This window comes from Grammomys surdaster, unplaced genomic scaffold (genome assembly GCF_004785775.1).
Source record: "Grammomys surdaster isolate TR1022 unplaced genomic scaffold, NIH_TR_1.0 125982, whole genome shotgun sequence".
NCBI classification, from domain to species: domain Eukaryota; kingdom Metazoa; phylum Chordata; class Mammalia; order Rodentia; family Muridae; genus Grammomys; species Grammomys surdaster.
Genome location: NW_021620798.1, coordinates 2,620,541 through 2,640,080, shown reverse-complemented (window position 1 = coordinate 2,640,080; position 19,540 = coordinate 2,620,541). Strand labels below are relative to the sequence as shown.

General features: G+C 37.2%; 2 pseudogenes; one reads left to right on the top strand and one right to left on the bottom strand.

Moving 5' to 3' along the window:
• Positions 1-5,573: 5,573 nt before the first annotated feature.
• Positions 5,574-6,323, bottom strand: LOC114609757 (annotated as a pseudogene).
• A 2,018-nt stretch (positions 6,324-8,341) lies between these two features.
• Positions 8,342-8,993, top strand: LOC114609764 (annotated as a pseudogene).
• Positions 8,994-19,540: the final 10,547 nt, after the last annotated feature.

Below are 19,540 nucleotides of genomic sequence, written 5' to 3'. Positions count from 1 at the left end.
TCTCAGATATATCTGGAAGTTTGTCTCCTAGGTGATTCAGAATCCTGACAAAAATGCCAACCAACACTAACCATTAGATAGAACAACATGTAAATTTGGGGATGACTTCCATATTGTATTGATGATTAGAATTGAATACTTTAGGATATAGAAGTTTTATGGATGTTTTATCACTTAGTTGGTCAATTTTTACTAGAGTAGAGTTGCACTGATTCTTCAAATTTGACAATATCCAAATTAGTTCAGCCTACCCAAACAACCTGATTGAGAGTTCTAAGAATTAGACCAAAGTGGTCTTCATGTGAGTCCCAAACAACTGGAATGGGGGCTATCACAAAATCTATTGCCTGTACATGGAATATGTTCTTCTAGCTGGACTGCCTTGTCAGGAGCAGATGAGCCTAGCCTCACAGAGACGTGATGTGCAAGGGTAAGGGGATACCCATGGGGCCTCCACCTGCTCATAGGAGAAGGCAAGTGGGGATGAGGGAAGGATTGTGGGAGGGGGTGAACTGGATGGGGCAGTGAACAGAGTTTAAAGTGAGCAAGTAATAATAATAAATTTAAAAAGAATAAATTTTTAAAAATTGGAAAACTAAATATCATGAAAAATGAATGAAATGATCTGATCAATTTAAAGGATGGAACACAAGGGATTAAAGGAGGCTGGGGAGGGAGTCTGTGGAAAAGCTTATGTGAGGCAGGGAGCGAGTTCAGCTTGGTTGCAGATCTCCTGTCTTAGTTTACCACAGCTCAGAGCACATGGAGGATGTATTAAGCTGTTATGGCTGGGTGCAAATAAACCATGGATGCAGCTTCTTCCAGTCCAGATATTTCTGGGGGAAAGTGTTCTTCCCTTATGAATATAACATTTTATGATTCTAGGTATGGGGTTTGTGAACTTATACCTGATAACAAAGAGCCTCATCAGTAAGCAGCACTCTTATTCTATAAACTGAACTGTTGTTATGGTATAAAAACTTACATAGCAAACATACTTTAACTTCCTCTTACTAGTTTCTAAACTGGCTGAATGCATATGAAGCATAAGGATGGAGTAACAGCATCTAACATATTTAAAATCAGATTTCTATTCATTTGTTCCGTTAACCTTTAGACATTCTTCAGCACCCCTTTTCACCACAAATAGAGGGAAATGGAAATGGTACAGACACATGTATCAACAACAGAATAAATAGGCCACACTACTGATTCTTTCCTCCTTCTTTCAGAATTCACTAATTTCTCTCTCCTTCCATAAGCCAGTCAGTCCCCACTGAGAAGTAGCTTATTTGTCTTGAGGACTTTTCATACTATCTTTTTGGAAATGGCAACTCTTAAACCTTCTTTTTGATTCATTCATTGTTCTGACTCATGGAACTTGGGGTATGAAAGCAAGGTTATGAATTACTAACTTATTTTATAAGTAAATATTTTAAAAAGTAGAAGCAGACTTACCTGACTGAAATAAAAGTAAGGCACAAAATCCTTGTAATTCTTTGTGCCTTTACCTTCCCTACTGTCAACTTCTGGGAATTCGGTATAGGAAAGGCTGACACTTAATGCTATATATAAGTGAACACTAAGCTTTTGGTAAATACAATCATGAAAGATCACCATAGAGCCTCTCCAATGTTCCAGAGTACAGATATTTTCACAAATGGCAACTAGAGGACTATTCAGATCGCAGGTTAACAACTATTTGAAAAGGCAGAAAAATTCTGTTTTCTTTCACTTCCATGAACAACACTATGTTCAAAAAACTGTTCTTGGTGTCAGAAATGAGAGCACCAGATTGCAAAATGGTCTGAATAACAAAGAATTGTGATGTAAGGAAAACTGCTGTCCTTAGAGCAAGAACATATACAGCTACAATAATGTAAATGAAAATTTGTGTTGAACATGCATATTTTATTGAAAAACAGAAATCAACGCTCTCAAATCAATGAGTAGCCTCTTCAAGCTTTGTGAAAAAATAATGTAACTTCTATGAGTAAAACGGCAAGAAAGTCTTCAGCAAATGTCATCATTCTATAGGCCAATTTGTGTTTTAGTGCTTCCTCCCTAATGCATTCTCACTGAACACTTAAGAATTAGAGTGTCAATCATCCTCTCATCAAGAGGATTTGAAGGTGAAAGGGAAACAGGATAAATGGCTAGTGATTCAGTGTTTTCTAGAAAGGAATGAAGAGCTGTTACTTATATTTAGCCTAACTCAAATGTACAGATATAGATGTGAGGGGAACTTGTGATACCATATAACACAAACTTGTGCCCATACCCTCTTCTATGAGATCGTCAAAGCAGTTCTCATCTAGAAAGGAATAATAAATCATTTATTCTGGAGCTAAAGAAGAGTGACCATGGCCTGAGAACACAGATTTAAACTACTCAAAATTCTGTGAACTTTTAAATTAGAACAAAGAATGCCATGAATCTAGATACATTTAAAATGCAGTGTGGAAACATTAAGTAGACAATGGCAGTAAGGCAGTGAAATCTCAGGTATAGATTAAAGGATGCTACTTCAAAGCACTTTCTTAGTTCTTTGATTGCTAGAAAACCAGAGCTTTGTTAAGTTAATATATTCCAAAAGATTTTTACTTTTTGGAACATTTGGTACACCTTCAATTGTTGGTGACAAAGAAATGAGTATTTAATAGTTTAAAGATAGTCCAAGATAAATTGTAATTAGGCTGTGGGCTGCAACATCCCATCATCTCCACATCATTGAAGTTCTAATCAATTACACTTTGCAGCTAAAAATTTTTTCTGGAATATTTTTTCATATAACTGACTAGAAAAATCACATTTTGAATCTATTTCTCAGCCTTGAGCCAGACCTATGTATGTATTTTGTAGCATGGTAGTATGTAGGCCTTGTTCACTTCAATTTATCCAGCCATAGTTAATCTTTACTTTTCAGAAAAAGTACATACAGAAGATGCTCAAACATATAACAAGGACATATGCTCAACTATGTTCATAGCAGCCTTATTTATAATAGCCAGGAGCTGGAAAGAATCCAGATGTCCTTCAACTGAGGAATAGATTAAAAAAATGTGGTATATTTACACAATGGAGTATTACTCTGCTGTTAAAAACAATGAATTCGAGAGTTTCCTAGGTAAATGGATGGAACTAGAAATTATCATTCTGAGTGAGGTAAGACAATCACAAAAGAACACACATGGTATTCACTCACTGATTATTGGATATTAGCCCAGAACCTTGAAATGCCCAAGATGCAACTCACAGGCCACATGAAGCTCATGAAGAAGGAAGACCAAGTGGGGGTGCTTCAGTCCTTCTTAGAAGGAGCAACAAAATACTCAAGGGAGCAAATATGGAGACATAATGAGGGACAGAAACTGAAGGAGGGGCTGTCTGAAGACCATTCCACCTGAGTATCCATCCCATGTGCAGTCACCAAAGGTAGATGCTGATGTGGAAGTCAGGAAGTGCATGCTGGTAAGAGCCTGATAGAGAGGTCTCTTCAGAGGTCTGCAAGAGTCTGATATACTCAGTGGCAGATGCTCACAACTAGCCATTGAACTGATCATGGAGTTCTCAATGGAGGAGTTAGAGTGAAGACCATTGGAGCTGAAAGGATTTGTGGCACCATGAGGAGAGCAACAATACCAACAACCACAGCTCCCAGGGTCTAAACCACCAGCCTGGGAGCACTTAGGGAGGGATCCATGGCTTCAGCTGTATATGTAAGGGTGGAGAACCCTGCTGGGCATAGGTGGGAGAAGAGATCCTTGACCTCATGAAGGCTGTATGCCCCAGGGGGTGGGAATTTGAGTGTTGGGAGGTGGGAGTGGGGGGGTAGGTAGGGGTTACATCCACAGAGAAGAAGGAGGAGGGGTGAGGGGATAGGGGGTTCCTGGGTGGGTGGGGGATGGAGTTAGGGGACAACATATGAAATGTAAATAAAACATCCAATAAAAAATAAAAAATAATAAAATAAAATAAAATAACCCACCAATTAAAAAAAAAGATTCCTTTTCTGATATTTACTCTCTGAAGTCTTGGGGTGATACTCTCTGTATTTACTGCCATAAGTGCTCACATGTCTTCATTATAGCCTTTAATTAAATATAGCATAAGTTGCTTGCAACATACAGAGAAATAAAATATTTGACAGTGATATCTCAAGAACTAGGAATAGATAAATGATAGTACAATATCACTGGATTCTTCAACTATATATGAGATGGAATTATATCACTTCAAAGTAGTAGTTCAAAGCAGTTAATATTAAAGAAAAGAGTGATGAAGAAGCATGTAAAGTGTCATCTAGGAGACAGAGGAAGAAACCATCACTCTTAACAGTACAACAAAAGAAGGTAGAGGACTAACCACTGAATAAAAGTAACTTACATTAATTAATCACAATCTCTTCCAGAAAATTCAATAGGAGGGAAGACTTCCCAGCTTCTTGCAAGAGACCTTAAGTGCTCCAATGTCAAGGCAAAACAGTCAAATGAAGTACAAGAAAGAAGAAAAGAACAATTGGTTCAAGCCCATAAGTCTCTGTTTGTCTCTGTATCTGTCTTTCTCTCTGTTTATGTTCCTGTGCATGCATGCATGCACACATGAGTGCATGAGTGAGTGTGTGTGTGTGTGTGTGTGTGAGAGAGAGAGAGAGAGAGAGAGAGAGAGAGAGAGAGAGAGAGAGAGCAACAGAGACAGAGAGAGGGAAAGAGAAAGACAGACAGACAGACAGACAGACAGACAGACAGAAAGAAATGAAAATCTAAAGATCTAGTATAATGTGCAATTTATCCAAGGAAGGAAAGATTGAGTTAATATCTGTAATCCAATAACAGATTACCATGCTAACAAACTAAAAGGAAAAAAGTGATCATGTGACTAGATAAAAGAAAAACATGTAACAATTGCTAATGTTTGCTTTATGTGGTTCTTTTGAATATGATACATACTAGTTCCCCTGCATAAACTATGTCAACACATCACCCTGAGTTTTACTATGTGGTACTGATTAGAGGGAAACTCAATGGAAGCAATGTGAATGTGAAACCTACCCTACAATTAATAAAACTTTATTGTGGTGGCTGTCTCCACAGATCAGCTTCGTGGAGTCCAAAACGTAGGGAATAACCGCCATATAACAATCCCAGTACCCTATAGAAATGAGATTTTTTTTCAAGGTCTGATTATTTATTTGTTACTCTTTTTTTTTTATTGGATGATTTATTTACATTTCCTATGTTGTCCCCTTACCCCATCCCCCACCACCCCCTCGGAACCCCCAATCCCCTCGCCCCTCCTCCTTCTTCTCTGTGGATGTAACCTCTATCTACCCCCCCACTCCCACCTCCCCACCCTCAAAATTCCCACCCCCTGGGGCATCCAGCCTTCATGAGGTCAAGGTTCTCTTCTTCCAACTATGCCCAGCAGGGCCCTCCACTTTTACATATTCAGCTGAGGCCCTGGATCCCCACCAAGTGCTCCCAGGCTGGTGGTTTAGACCCTGGGAGCTGTGGTTGGTTGGTATTGTTGCTCTCCTCATGGTGCTGTAAATCCTTTCAGCTCCTCTTAAAGACTTACTTTTGACTGGACTCAGACTTAGAAGTAGAAGCTCTCAGCGAGGACAGCCTACATCTCTTGGCAATCTGTTCTTGGCGCTTTTCTTTGGCTTCCTTCATTCTTTTGGCCAAAAGTTTAGCATACTCTGCAGCCTCCTCCTTGTTTTTCTTAGTGCGTTGTTTCTTCAGAGCAATATGCCGGCATTTGTGTTTCAGGACACGTGGAATAACAAGACGCTGAATCTTGGGTGCTTTGGTCCTGGGCTTCTTACCTTCTTTGTTTAAGGGCTTTCTGACAACATACTGGCGGACATCATCTTCTTTGGAGAGATTAAAAAGCTTTCGGATTCTACTAGCTCTTTTAGGTCCCAACCGACGAGGCACAGTGGTATCTGTCAGTCCAGGAATATCCTTCTCTCCTTTCTTCACAATAACCAAGTTGAGAACATTCAGATTGGCATCCACAATGCACCCGGGAACAGACTTGTGCTTCCTCTCTCCAGTTCTCCTTGGTCTGTAACAAGAATGGCCCTTACTCAACAGCAGGCACACACTGCCATGGGTCAAAATGCCTTGCTTCATGGGAAATCCTTGTTTGTCATTCCTACAGCTGTTCCGGACTACATAACCCTTCCACTCTTCACCAAGGGCTTCAGCAGCTACTTCTGTGGCCATGTGCTTCTCATAGAACATTCGCAGCTTGCATTCGTTATCTACTTCAATTTGTTTCTGACAGCCAGTGGCGGGGAAGGAGATATTCAGGTTCATCTTGACATAGTCGACCACCTAGGAGGCGTCACGAAAATGAGGAAAAAAGAGATTCTTAATGCTACTTTGTAGAAATGAGATTTTTAATGCTTAAAGATTATCCAATGGACTTATATATCAGCAAATACTCAATATACAAGATGCCCACACAAATAGAATTGTTATCTCAATATCTAACCTTTTGATATAAATAATTATTCAAGACTGCTAGAGACCCATACATCTGCCTCCATCTTCCTGTTCTTCTCTCCTTCCTCTTTCCAACTCCCAGCTCCACCTACCTCTTCTACTGCTCAATCACTGAGCTCCACTGCAAATTCCTGCCACAGATTACATATTCATTTTTCATACTGTTATCACCTTTTAAATTTTAATATGATGTCATGCTAATTTTAGTTGTCAACTACACCCAGCTAGGTAGAGAAAACTTCAGTTGAGGGACTGTCTCAATAGCTTTTGCCCGGGGGCATGTTCTGGCTCATTTTCTTGGTTGCTAGTTAATAAAGGAGGGCCTATCCGACTGTGAATGGAAGCATCACTAGGTAGGTAGTCCTGAGATATATGTAATCTTGGAAGAAAACCAGAAAGCAGTATGCATCTATTGCTTCTAATTCAGTTCCTGCCTCCAGGTTTGTACCTTCAGTTCCATTGGTGACCGCCAACAATGAACTGTAACAGATAATCCAAATAAACCCTATCCTCCCTAAAATGAGAAAGAACCTGCAGCATTTGCCTTTCTAGGTCTGGGTTACCCCACTTACTGTAATATTATCTTGTTCTACCCATTTATTTGCAATGTTGATGATTACATTTACTTTACAGCTAAATAATATTCCACAGTATAAATGAACCACATTTTTATTGCTCATTTGTTGATTTAAGGACCTTTAGGTTGTTTCCATTTCTTATTTGTTGTGAATAGAGTGTCAGTGACTGTTGTTAAGTGAGTGTCTGTGTAATAGGATATTTAGTGATTTGAAAATGTTCCAAGAAGTAATATATGTGGTCACATGATGGATTTATTTTTAGCTTTTTAAAAATTCTCCACCCTGATTCCCAGAGTAGCTCTACAACTTTGCAATCCCAGTGCAATAAGTGACATTCTGCTTTCCTCATATCCTTGCTAGTATTTGTTGTTGATTATTTCTTGATCTTAGCCATTGTGACTGTGATAAGGGGAACTCTCATAGTTTTTTTTTTTTTTTTTTTTTACTCGTATGTTCCTAATTGTTAAGAATCATGAATGTTTTAGCTATTTCTTTTATAATAATTCATATGTAATATCCTGAGCTTTGGGTTGTATCCAAGGAGTAGAGAGTACTTATTAACATGGTTATGTTCTATCCTTAACTCCATAAAGAGTAATTTTTTAAAATAGAGATAAAAATGATTATTTAAAAAATAGTATATGTGCATTAAAAGAAATTCATCTTGCATAAAACTTATTCAACTTATAGCTGCTTCCAAGTACATAGGATCAATGATTCTCAGTCTTTATCAAGGCTCACTGAAAAAAATTAGAAAAATTTACCTAGTGATAATCTGTCATTGTAAGATGTGTGTATGTTTAATAAATGCTATATTCTTTTTATTACTAAATTAGTCTATAGGCATCCCTTAAAATACATCATCCCTTATTCCATAGAGATAATAGTTACTCCTAGGTAGTATGTAATCCTAACTATTGAAAAGTATTAGGATCACCACAATAAATACATACTTGTACTCAAATTTATGAAAGCTATACTTCATAAGGATTCTAGAGTTATACTTGAAAATATATATATAGAGAGAGTTATATATATGAAAGTTATACTTCATAAGGACTCAAGAATAACATTTATCTGGCTGCATAGTAGAATATAAATTTAAAATGAGTTGATGAACATGGGTAAAAAAACATCGTCAATGTTTATTCTCCATTATTTTATAATGAGATTGAATTTTACTTGGATTAAGAACTTTCTATCTGCTTCTCCAGTATGGGCTATTGTGACCACTCTTGCTGCTGCTAGCAGATGCTGAGACTCTCAGAGCACGATATTAAGGGGTTCTTTGCCTCCACCCTCATAGTGGGCTCCGTTACCTTCCTTTTGCGCCAGGACCCTCCATGGCCAACAATAAGAAGGGACGTAAAGTCACAGCCAAGGAATATTTTGATTTCCAAATTGGAGATGAATCTGTAAGATGAGTGATCTTTGTACTCTTTGGAAAGACAGTTCCAAAAACAGTGGATAATTTTGTAGCCTTAACTACAGGAGAGAAAGGATTTGGCAAAAAAAAAAAAAAAAGGAAGTTCCATTGTGTCGTCAAGGACTTCATGATCCAAGGTGAAGACTTCACCTGGGGAGATGGCACAGGAGGAAAGAGCATCTATGATAAGAGTTTCCCAGGTGAGAACTTCAAGCTGAAGCACTATGGGCCTGGATGCGTGAGAACGGACGATGCAGGCAAAGACACCAATGGCCTTTAGTTCTTCATAACTACAGTCAAGGCCTCCTGGCTAGATGACAAGCATGTGGTTTTTGGCAAAGTTCTAGAGGAAATGAATGTGGTAGGAAGGTGGAGAGAAGCAAGACTGACAGCTAGGACAAAACACTGAATGAACTGATCATTGCAGACTGTGGCAAGATTGAAGTGGAGAAAATCTTCGCCATTGTCAAGGAATAGAGAGAGCCTCTGGAATCTCATTCCTCTAAGCAACTGTCTGGGCTGGTCCTGTGGACACCTTCACAGGGATGAAGGGTAGTCAGTCACAAGGTTCTGTGCCACTCTGGCCCCAGTGCTTCCATCTGATTGGGTGACTACACCCCTCACATTCCAGAGGCCTGATTTTTATATAAAACTTCTACCAATGCTGATCAGTAAAAAAGTGGGTAGATATATAAAGTATACCCTATCCATGGGTCTAGAAATATGGCTTAGCAGGTAAAAGCATGAACTTCTCTTGCACAGAACATAAAATAAGTTCCCAGCACCCACAGCTCACATAAATTACAGCTCACAGCAGTCTGTAACTTACTTTTAGGGAAACTCGTGTTGTCTTCTGGTCTCCACAGACACTAGGCTTATAACTAGTGCACATTCATACATCCAAATATACACTCATACACACATACATACACACACACACACACACACACACACTCACACACATAAAAATGTATTTTGTAAAATAAAACGCATCATGTCCAATTTTCTCAAATCTTATAATAAATAACTTTCTATTTTTCCTTTTCTATATTAGAAAAATATTACTTAAAATATTATCTAAGTAGTTTAGGTTTAAATGTATTTTTGTATTTTAAAATAATGACAAAATAAGACATAAGGATTTCATATTACCAGAAGGGGAAGTAAATGTGAATTTCATAAAGGTTGTTAAGCTTTTATTATGACGACAATGGTTCAGGAAGTGGTTAGAGTAAAAAACGGCTTTTAAATAAATGATATTTTGTTTAGTACATTGTAATACTGTAGGACCGTGAAAGGCAACCTCGTTTCTGGTCAAGCACAGGCTAGAATTTCTGGAGACCCTTGGTGATTCTAAGGGATCCCAGGTGACCCTGAGGGACCCAGGTAACCCTAAGGGATGGTAGGTGTTTCATCATGCCTCCAGGCACTAGGCTCCTGACATGAGTTCGCAGCTCTCCATAGATTTGTGTCCTTCAGTCATGTAAGGGCAACACCCCTAGACTTTCCACAGGTAGAGGATATCACATAGTCTCAAGACAGATTTCATATTAATGAGGTACCTAAAGGCCCAAAGGGCTTAGCCAATTAAGCTTTTCTTCCCAGACCCTCCTCCCTACAAAAGGCATTTAACCTCAGGCCCGCCCTGAAAAACAGGGGTACAGGAGAACATCTACTTTCCGCCATGACAATAAACATTTTAAAACCATGGACTGCTTATTTCCATCTAGATCTGCCATGGGGAGCCACTGTCTAATCTTTCTTTCTTTCTTTTTTTGAGACAAGGTTTCTCTGTGTAGCCCTGGCTGTCCTGGAAATCACTCTGTAGACCAGGCTAGCCTCGAACTCAGAAATCCACCTGCTTCTGCCTCCCAAGTGCTGGGATTAAAGGCGTGTGCCACCACAGCCCAGCCGCACTGTCTAATCTCTTGCAGAAGACCTCTCTGAGTTCCCAGCCATGGTGGCTACCAAACCAAGCCAGACTCCCATGACCCATCAAAGCCAAACCACAAAAACAAACTAAGGATTCTCGCCATGGGGGATACAGCCAGAGCTTCTCTCCCCATCTCCCCTTTGGCCATGGGCCAGTCCAGCCCATGGGCCCCCATTTTGTTCTCACCTCTTCCACAGCTTCCAGCGGCACCTGGGTGCCCAAGAGCCTGAGAACCCTGGTGGTCCTAAAGGCATGGAGACCCCAGAGCCTGCTCTGGCTACCCCAGGATCCACAGAGAAGAGTTTCTGCAGCAGAAGCTTCTCACAGCCCAACACCCTTCAGATGCTAGCATGGAGTGAAAGAGCACTCAAAATTGGGTCCTGTGTCCTGCCTCCCCAGCAGTGGCCCTAGCCCCATAGCAGGACAGACACAGGACCCCCACTTTAACCCAATATAAGACATTCAGTTCAGAAAACCAAAGAGATACCTTAAAGTAAGCCAATGAAGACCAGTAATTGGATTCATATGTAATAATAACAATATAATGTGACAAGTAAAATTATTTTAACAATAATCTTCTGAATAAATAAGAAAACTTTAAGAACCAAACACTTATTGGTCAAGGATAGGTCATTATCTTTAAGGCATTAATAAGCTTTAAAATGATAGAGTAGATAAAATATCAGGGCAGATTTTTTGGTTGTCAAGTGAAGCCTTTTTAAAGGAGTTACTGTTTGCTCGTATGCATGTAAGAATTTTCTTAATAAGTAAGGTTTTGGTAAGAAACAGCTAAGAATGAGATATCAGGGGCTTAAAGTAGCACTCTCCCATTTAATTTTTTTTCTTTCATTGGATATTCTCTTTATTTACACTTCAAATGTTATCCCCTTTGCAGGTTTCCTGTCTAGAAATCCCCGACCCCCAGCCCCCCCCCCCCCCCCCTTCTGTGAGGGTCCTCCCTCATCCACCTACCCACTCCCACCTTCCCACCGTGACATTCCCTAACACTGGGGCATGGAACTCTCACAGGACCAAAGGCCACTCCTCCACTGATGTCCAACAAGGCCATCTTCTGCCACATATATGGCCAGAGCCATAGGTCTCTCCATGTGTACACTTTGGTTGGTGGTCCAGTCCCCAAGAACTCTGGGAAGTCTGGCATGTTGACACTGGGGCTGCAAAACCCCTCAGCTTCTTCAGTCCTTGCTCTAACTCCTCCATTGAGGACTTCATGCTCAATCAGATGGTTAGCTGCAAACAGCCACCTCTATATTTGTCAGGCTCTGGTAGATATGGTTCCTCAGGCTCCTGTCAGCAAGCACGTCACTGTATTTACAATATCTTCTGGGATTGGCGACTGTATATGAGATGGATCCCCAGGTGGGGCAGTCTCTAGATGGCCTTTTCTTCAGTCTCTGCTCCACACTTTGTCTCCCATATTTCCTCCCGTGAGCATTTTGTTCCTCCTTTTACGAGGCATTGAAGCATCCACACTTTGGTCTTCCTTCTTCTTGAGCTTCATATGGTCTGTTAATTGTGTCTTAGGTATTCCAAGCTTTTGGGCTAATATTCACTTATCAGTGAGTGGATAGCATTTGTGTTCTTTGTGAGTGGGTTATCTTACTCAGGATGATATTTTCAAGTTCCATCCATTTGCCAAAGAATTTCATGAATTCATTGTTTTAATAGCTGAGTAGTATTTCATTGTGTAAATATACCACATTTTCTGTATCCATTCCTCTGTTGAGGGACATCTGTGTTCTTTCCAGCTTCTGGCTATTCTAAATAAGGTTGCTATGAACATAGTGGAGCATATGTCCTTGTTATATGTTAGAGCATCTTCAGGGTATATGCCCAGGAGTGGTATAGCTAGGTCCTCAGGTAATGCTATGTGGAATTTTCTGAGAAACTGCCCGACTGATTTCCAGAGTGGTTATACCAGCTTGCAATCCCACCAGCAATGGAGGAGTGTTCCTTTGTCTCCACATCCTCGCCAGCATCTGCTGTTACCTGAGTTTTTGATCTTAGTCATTCTGCATGGTGTGAGGTGGAATCTCAGAGTCCTTTTGCTTTGTATTTCCCTGATGACTAAGGATGTTGAACATTTCTTTAAGTACTTCTCAGCCATTCAAGTTTCCTCAGTTGAGAATTCTCTGTTTAGTTCCATACCCCATTTTTATTAGGATTATTTTGTTCTCGGGAGTCTAACTTTTTGATTTCCTGTATATTTTGAATATTAGCCCTCTATTGGATGTAGGATTGGTAAACATCTTTTTCCAATCTCTTGGTTGTAGTCTTGTCCTATTGACAATGTCCTTTGCCTTACAAGAGCTTTGAAGTTTTATGAGGTCCCATTTGTCAATTCTTGATCTTAGAGCACAAGCCATTGGTGTTCTATTTTGAAAATTTTCCCCTGTGCCCATGTGTTCAAGACTTTTCCAATTTTAATGATTTGTAAGTAATAGGGACATTGCACATACCCACACCCATTCAGATATTTTCTACATAGTTAATACAGTAGTAGCAATAGCTCCCCATATGCACCATTTCTGATAAGTGCTTAATAAACATAGAATCTGACTTTGAAATGGTTTTAAATATTAAAGTTTACCAAGAAGAACACAACTTATATGAACAAATAAAGTCATCTCTAGCTCAGTAACTTTTATATGTATTTGGGACCTAAAGAAAAGTAACTCCAACATTTATGTGATTTACCTATAGTCTCCTGGGCTGGCAAAAACAAACAATATGTGATTTTTTTACTCTGCTTACTGCTGTCATCAGTGTTAAAAACTCTGTTATTGACAAAATTTGGTGACTCATGCCTTTAATCCCATAACTCAGGAAGCAAATACAGATTGATCTCTGTGAGGTTGAGGCTATATAGTGAGACCCTAATATCAAGGAGAAACTGTTGTTACTGTTTCTCTAGTGGTCAATAATAGTAGGTGGCTCTGCAGAAGCTAATACTTAAGCTTTCTTCAACTGACAAGTGTTGCATTTGTTCACATGTTATATACTTCACAAGTTAGATTTTCCTTATCTTTTTTAGTTAGTGCTTAAAACTAAAAAGAGAATGCAGTTCAAATATATCAACTAGATAAACTACATAAAGAAATTGGTGAAATCTCTAGACAAATACAAATAACCTTTTTCACTTAAAGTAATTAAGAAGCCAAAGAGTTTCTGACTCAGAGAAAGAGAGTATATGGAAACAGGAATCCAGATTGTTATGTACTTACTGGGGTAACAACATTTACCTCACCTATTCCAGTGCCTATGACTTTTGTTATAGTAATTAATTTTTTTCCTAGTGAAATATAGCAATTCTGACATCAATATCTCTCTTAACATCCAGAAGATTTTGTCATAATGATTTTGCCAAAGAATTATACACCTATAAACTTTGGCTGATGCTTGCCGTAAAGGAGGTTTCTAAGAATGTTTTGAAAACATGACACTTTGCTTACTTCTAGCCAATGGTCTACTTTCATCTGAAAAATTATCATGCAAATAAAAAATGTACATTGAAATCCTAGGTAGATACTGATTAAGAAATATGCATCTGGAGAAATAGAAGGAAGATTTTCAGTTACTACCTGGTTATTTTTATAGATTTCTAATTCTATGTTATTACTCATAGGGAGTCTCCTGGAAGAAAATGCATATACATTTCTCTGGGTGGCTAAAAGGAGAAATTGATTAAAGATATAAGTCAGCGTAATTGAAAACAAAACCAACTGAACTACTAGTATAAATGTGAGGAGGAAATAGACTTACACAGGCAAAATGTAGTTTTGGATGATTGTATCTTATATGAATTATACTTCTATGAGATATAGGAGTATTTTCCTTCAATAAAAATCCTTCAGAATATTCTTTGCTTTATCTATAACTCAATGTAGGTGTTATTTTTATTATTAACTTTATTAGTAGTATATTTTCTTAACTAAAACCAGGATATACCCAAAGCAATTTTCTGAATGATGATTTAAGTACAGAACAATGTATTTCTCAATTTCATCAAAGCAAGTATATGACAAAGTACCAATAAAAAAATGTAACAAACATACTTGTGACACTGACAGGAATAACAGAGAGACCACAAGTCCATTATTGGAAACCTATTCATTTGTAATTTAACTATTTCCTAATCATGTCTATCATTCTTAAGTCAGTCAATTTGTTTTGAGTTGAAATGGGTAAAATTCAAATTCACAAAAGAATCAAAGATTCTGTCCTGTCCTTAAAAGGTTATCTTTTAATTCTTTTTGGAACATCTTCACATCCTTAAACTCAACCAACCACAAAAGACAACTTTTGGTGTGGAACACTAGATGTATTAGACTTTTAGGTAGTAGACAATATATACTCAATAATTATCAAAGTTGCTTTAAATATGAGCCATCAAAACCAATTAAAATCAATTTAACTTGGTTTTTCCACAAGTCAAATATTCTTCATTATTGATATCCGTTTAGACCTAAAAACATTTGCTGTTCTTCTGAGTAAACAGATTTAGAAGAGCTTGATGAAAAAGTTATTTTAATGCTGGATTTTGATTCTTGCAAAGACACTCAGACTCTTTGAAATTTGTATTTTCTTATTTAGTACATTTAATTATAAACATTTGCCATTAATATTTTTAGATCAATCTGATGCTGGAATTGGGAAAGCATATATATAATTCTAAAAATAAAATAAAGTTTAAATTTCTTTTCAGTTTTGCCAATCCTGTTTTACCTCTCTGTGTAAAGCATATTCAAATATATATCACTGCTTTTGCATTTACTACAATTGGCAAAAATCAAATTAATAAAGATTTCCATCTACAAATATTTTCTCTCTGTTACTTAATCTTTCACTCATGATATGGGTGGGTTTCCATATCAGTGTCTTTTCTGAGGACCAGACTAATATCAATCAGTTTGCTGCAGTGAATAGCAATTTGATACAACAGAAAAGAAATGACTTTCAGTTAACCAAGACTATCTGATTGCATGACAAAAGACATATATAGTGATGAGCAAAGAGATCATCAAAAGTGATTCAGAAATACATTTATGAACCTAGCAAAAGCACATATTAAACAGAAACTGAACTATGGTATCAGAGGTTGAATAGTGTTTGTGTTCATTACTAGGAAAACTTTGAGAAGCTCTGTTTGCACAGGAGGAATTCACAAAAATACTAGAATTATTCTTAGTTAATTATCTTTATCAGCATTTCTAAGCCAGTTGTGATAGTACATTTCTATTGCTTTTGGACAGGATGAAGTAGGATAACCTTGGAACAAAATTTAGGTAACATAAGAATATCTCAACTCACAAAAAGAAATATAAATGTATATGTATATAAATAAAAATAGATACATAAACACACACAATATAAATATATGTTAGGTTTCATAATCTTTTGTGGAATAAGATATTTTAATGTAAAACAACATGTAACTATCCTAAATGCACCTAGGAAGTAGCTTCCACAGTACTGAAAGGCAGGTAGTATGCAGGCTTTCTTAGGAATTGGGCAATTGACAGCTATACCCAGATATGATACCTACAAAGCACAAAAATAACCATTGTGGCACATGTGCAGTAATGATATAAATACTTTGGCAGTCACCAGCATCTATCTAGTTGAACACATAATGCACTCAACAATAGAAATACTATGCCTGGTACTGGAAAGCTAGCCAACTTCCAGGAGCTAACGAAGTTACGGATCTTGAAGGAGAACCCTTTACTAAACCAGCATAATTCCTAGCTATATTCTAAATCTTTGTTTTTATACCTAAAGATGTGGTAGTCCTCAACCCTCATCAAGGCAGAAGGCTACAACTAACCAAAGCAAAGAGTTGTGAAGTCTAGTCTCAACAAATATGGCTCCAAAACACTCACTTACCTATTGCTCAGGAAACATTGCTGAAGAAATGGCAGAAAGATTGTAAATGTCAGAAGATCTGAGAGTTTCTATGAGACTGTGCTTCCTAGAAATGATAGAAGTTGCACCTATAAAGCCTCAACAACACAACTTCCTAAGCGTAAATTGAACAAGAACAGCATCGACAGACATGCCAAAGTGGATGAAAAGACACCTATAAAACTCCAGTCTTATCTAGAGTACTTGGAGCAACTGGAGACTATTGAGAGCAGAACATGTGGTCTTCCCTGGGGAAAAGCACAGCAGTTGTTTATCCAATACCAAGTGATCATGATCAGCCCTGAATAAATGTGTGCAGGTAACATCGTACACTGAGCAGGCAGGATTTAGGAATATGCATATATATATATATATGTGTGTGTGTGTGTGTGTGTGTGTGTGTGTAGTAAACAATTAATCAAAAGTAAGGCATTAATTTGAAACAGCAAGTAGGGATATTTGGAAGGAATTCAAAGGAGGAATGGGAACAGAAAATTGTGTAGCTATAATCTCAAAAATAAGGAGTTATAATTGAGTGCAATTCTGGACTAGGCACAGTGTTTTAAGTGTTTATGTGCATTTATTTCTTTAATAACAATGATATGGTATAGAGGATTTTGTTCTCATCCTCATCTTACAGAAGAAAAGTAAAGGCCTTGTAAAGAGCAGTACAGATGATAACAAAAAATTATTTGAGGGTGTATATACAACTGATCAAATGACACTGCTTTATAGTATGCAAATTCATGAAGAGATGAAAAGAAAAAAGAAAAAAAGTTTTTTAATACATTTTCTTTTTTGATTTGCTAATTTTTTATTGGATGTTTCATTTACATTTCATATGTTATCCCCTTACCCCATCCCCTTGCTGCCCAGGAACCCCCATCCCCTCACCCTCTAATACATTTTCATAAAGCTACAGATTAACATAACAGTGAAAGAACATTTAAGTCAGCATTTGTATTTTTCCAGAACCAGAAAATTTTCTAAAAGTTGTCCCATTTAATCATTATCAGAAATTTATGAAATATCATTGTCAGAATTCTAGCATGGGAACAGTATGTGTATGTTGGAAGAATGACATAATTACTCTGAACTTTACAAGTTCCACATGTTTTAATGTTTCTAACACCTCCTAAAGCAACCATACCGAGCATCAAATATCCAAATCTATGAATGCTGAGGGCATGCATTCAAGCCATATCCAAATCAGAGCAGGAACTGACATATTTGAAATCGTGCCCCAAATTAAAACAAATATATAGGAAAAGAAAAATTGTAATTGTCAGAAAATTATAGGATTTCAAAGACTATTTAATTTGTTACCAGACAACAAACTTATGTTTTATAGAAAAAAAAGTGAGAGAATAGAAGAAATACGAGTTCCAGATGAACGTCTCTCACCCTGCAATATTGAATCACCTAGGAAATGTTAAAACACAAACTCTTAGGCTCAATGTAAATGTGTTAAATGAGAAATTCTGGGGTTTACAGAAAGGAATCCATGTATTAAAAAAATCCACCATATAATTCTACATCATGCTAATATTTCCAAAAATAATGAACTAGAAATTAGACATCAAAGTTAAGAAAATATTTCTTTATACTTGTCAAATAGTCAGTTAAGGTTGGATGGATAGTGTCACATTTTCAATGACAGAGTAATATTAGATTAAGCCAGGAGAGAAAAAAAGAATGATTCAAGCAGTCCATTTAAACTTCAATATCAAGTCAAAAAAAAGAATGTCCCAAATAATAAATATTCCATGGAACATCAATTATTTGTTGGTTTCTTGAAATTCAAAATGAACCAAATGCCAGCATACTACCAACAAAGGCAAAACTAAAACTTCAGCAATAAACTGAAAAGAAATGTGAAAAATGTCATACTAAGAAAATTAAAAACATCAACATCATGAAAAATACTATAATTTTTCAGCCGATAATTATCCTATATGTAATTCAACTATCTAAATGTGTTTTTGATATTTTAAATTTATTTTAATACTTGAGAATTTCATTCAAGCACATAGTGCACTTTATCAAATTTGTTTACTCTCCTGCATTTCCTATCATATCTCTACCATTTCCATCATAACTTCATGTTTTATTTTTCTTTAGTCCACTAAGTGCTCTTTATATGCACAAGAGTATGGAGACATCTACTAAAAGCATTGGCAGCCACTCATCAAGACAGCATACATTAAAGAAACTGAATTTTTTGATCCCAACAGCAATCAATTGCCAAAGATGAGAATTCAAGAGCACCTTCGCCATCTATCCTAGGTTTTAGGTTGCCAAATTTACTGTAAATTTAGTGCATGGAGTCATGGCCACAGTGAGTTCATGTCTGCAATAGCCCTGCCATGTGCACCAAATACTGTTTCGTTGAAAACATCTAGTATCTCTGGTTCTTATAAGCTGTCCACACCTCTTCTGTGAGAATTTCTGAGGCCTGAAAGAGGAGGTGTGATACAGTTGCACTATTTAAAGTCCAGTATTCTACAACTTCTTATGTTCTGCACATTGACCAGTTCTAGATCTCTGTGATAATTGCCATCTATTATAAAAAGAAGTTTCTCTGAAGAGGCTTGAGGGATACACTCTGGGTACAAAGGCACAAACTTCAGATTTGGTATTAAAACAAGATATAGTAAGTCATTAATGCCTCTGTAAAGAAAACTAAAAAATAGTTATAACTTTATAGGTCATATAATATATTCATGGAGAATATAAACATATCAGTGTACCTATGTTTCATTACCTGTACAGTTTTTATTTTATCTGAAATATCATAACTTTTACTCTACAATTTTAACAGAATCATTTTTTATTAAGATATGCTTAGCACACACAAGCTGACTCTTGCAGCACATTCCTTCAAACTTTCCATAAGTTCTCCTATAAGCCAATTTGAATGACTTTCCCATATTTCAGTTACAGACTCAATAACATAGCCCCTTTCAACTTTGTTTTAGTCAATTTTCTATGACTGTGATAAAATACCTGAGGTGAGAGGTGAGTTTAAAAAAAAAAAAGAAAGTTTTACTTTTGGCTGACTTTGGAGTTTTTCTTCAAATAGCAATTTGCTTTGTTCCTTGAGGCTGAGACTACCAGAGTACAAGATGGCAGGGCCTCAAGAAAAGGAAGGAATACCTCATTGACA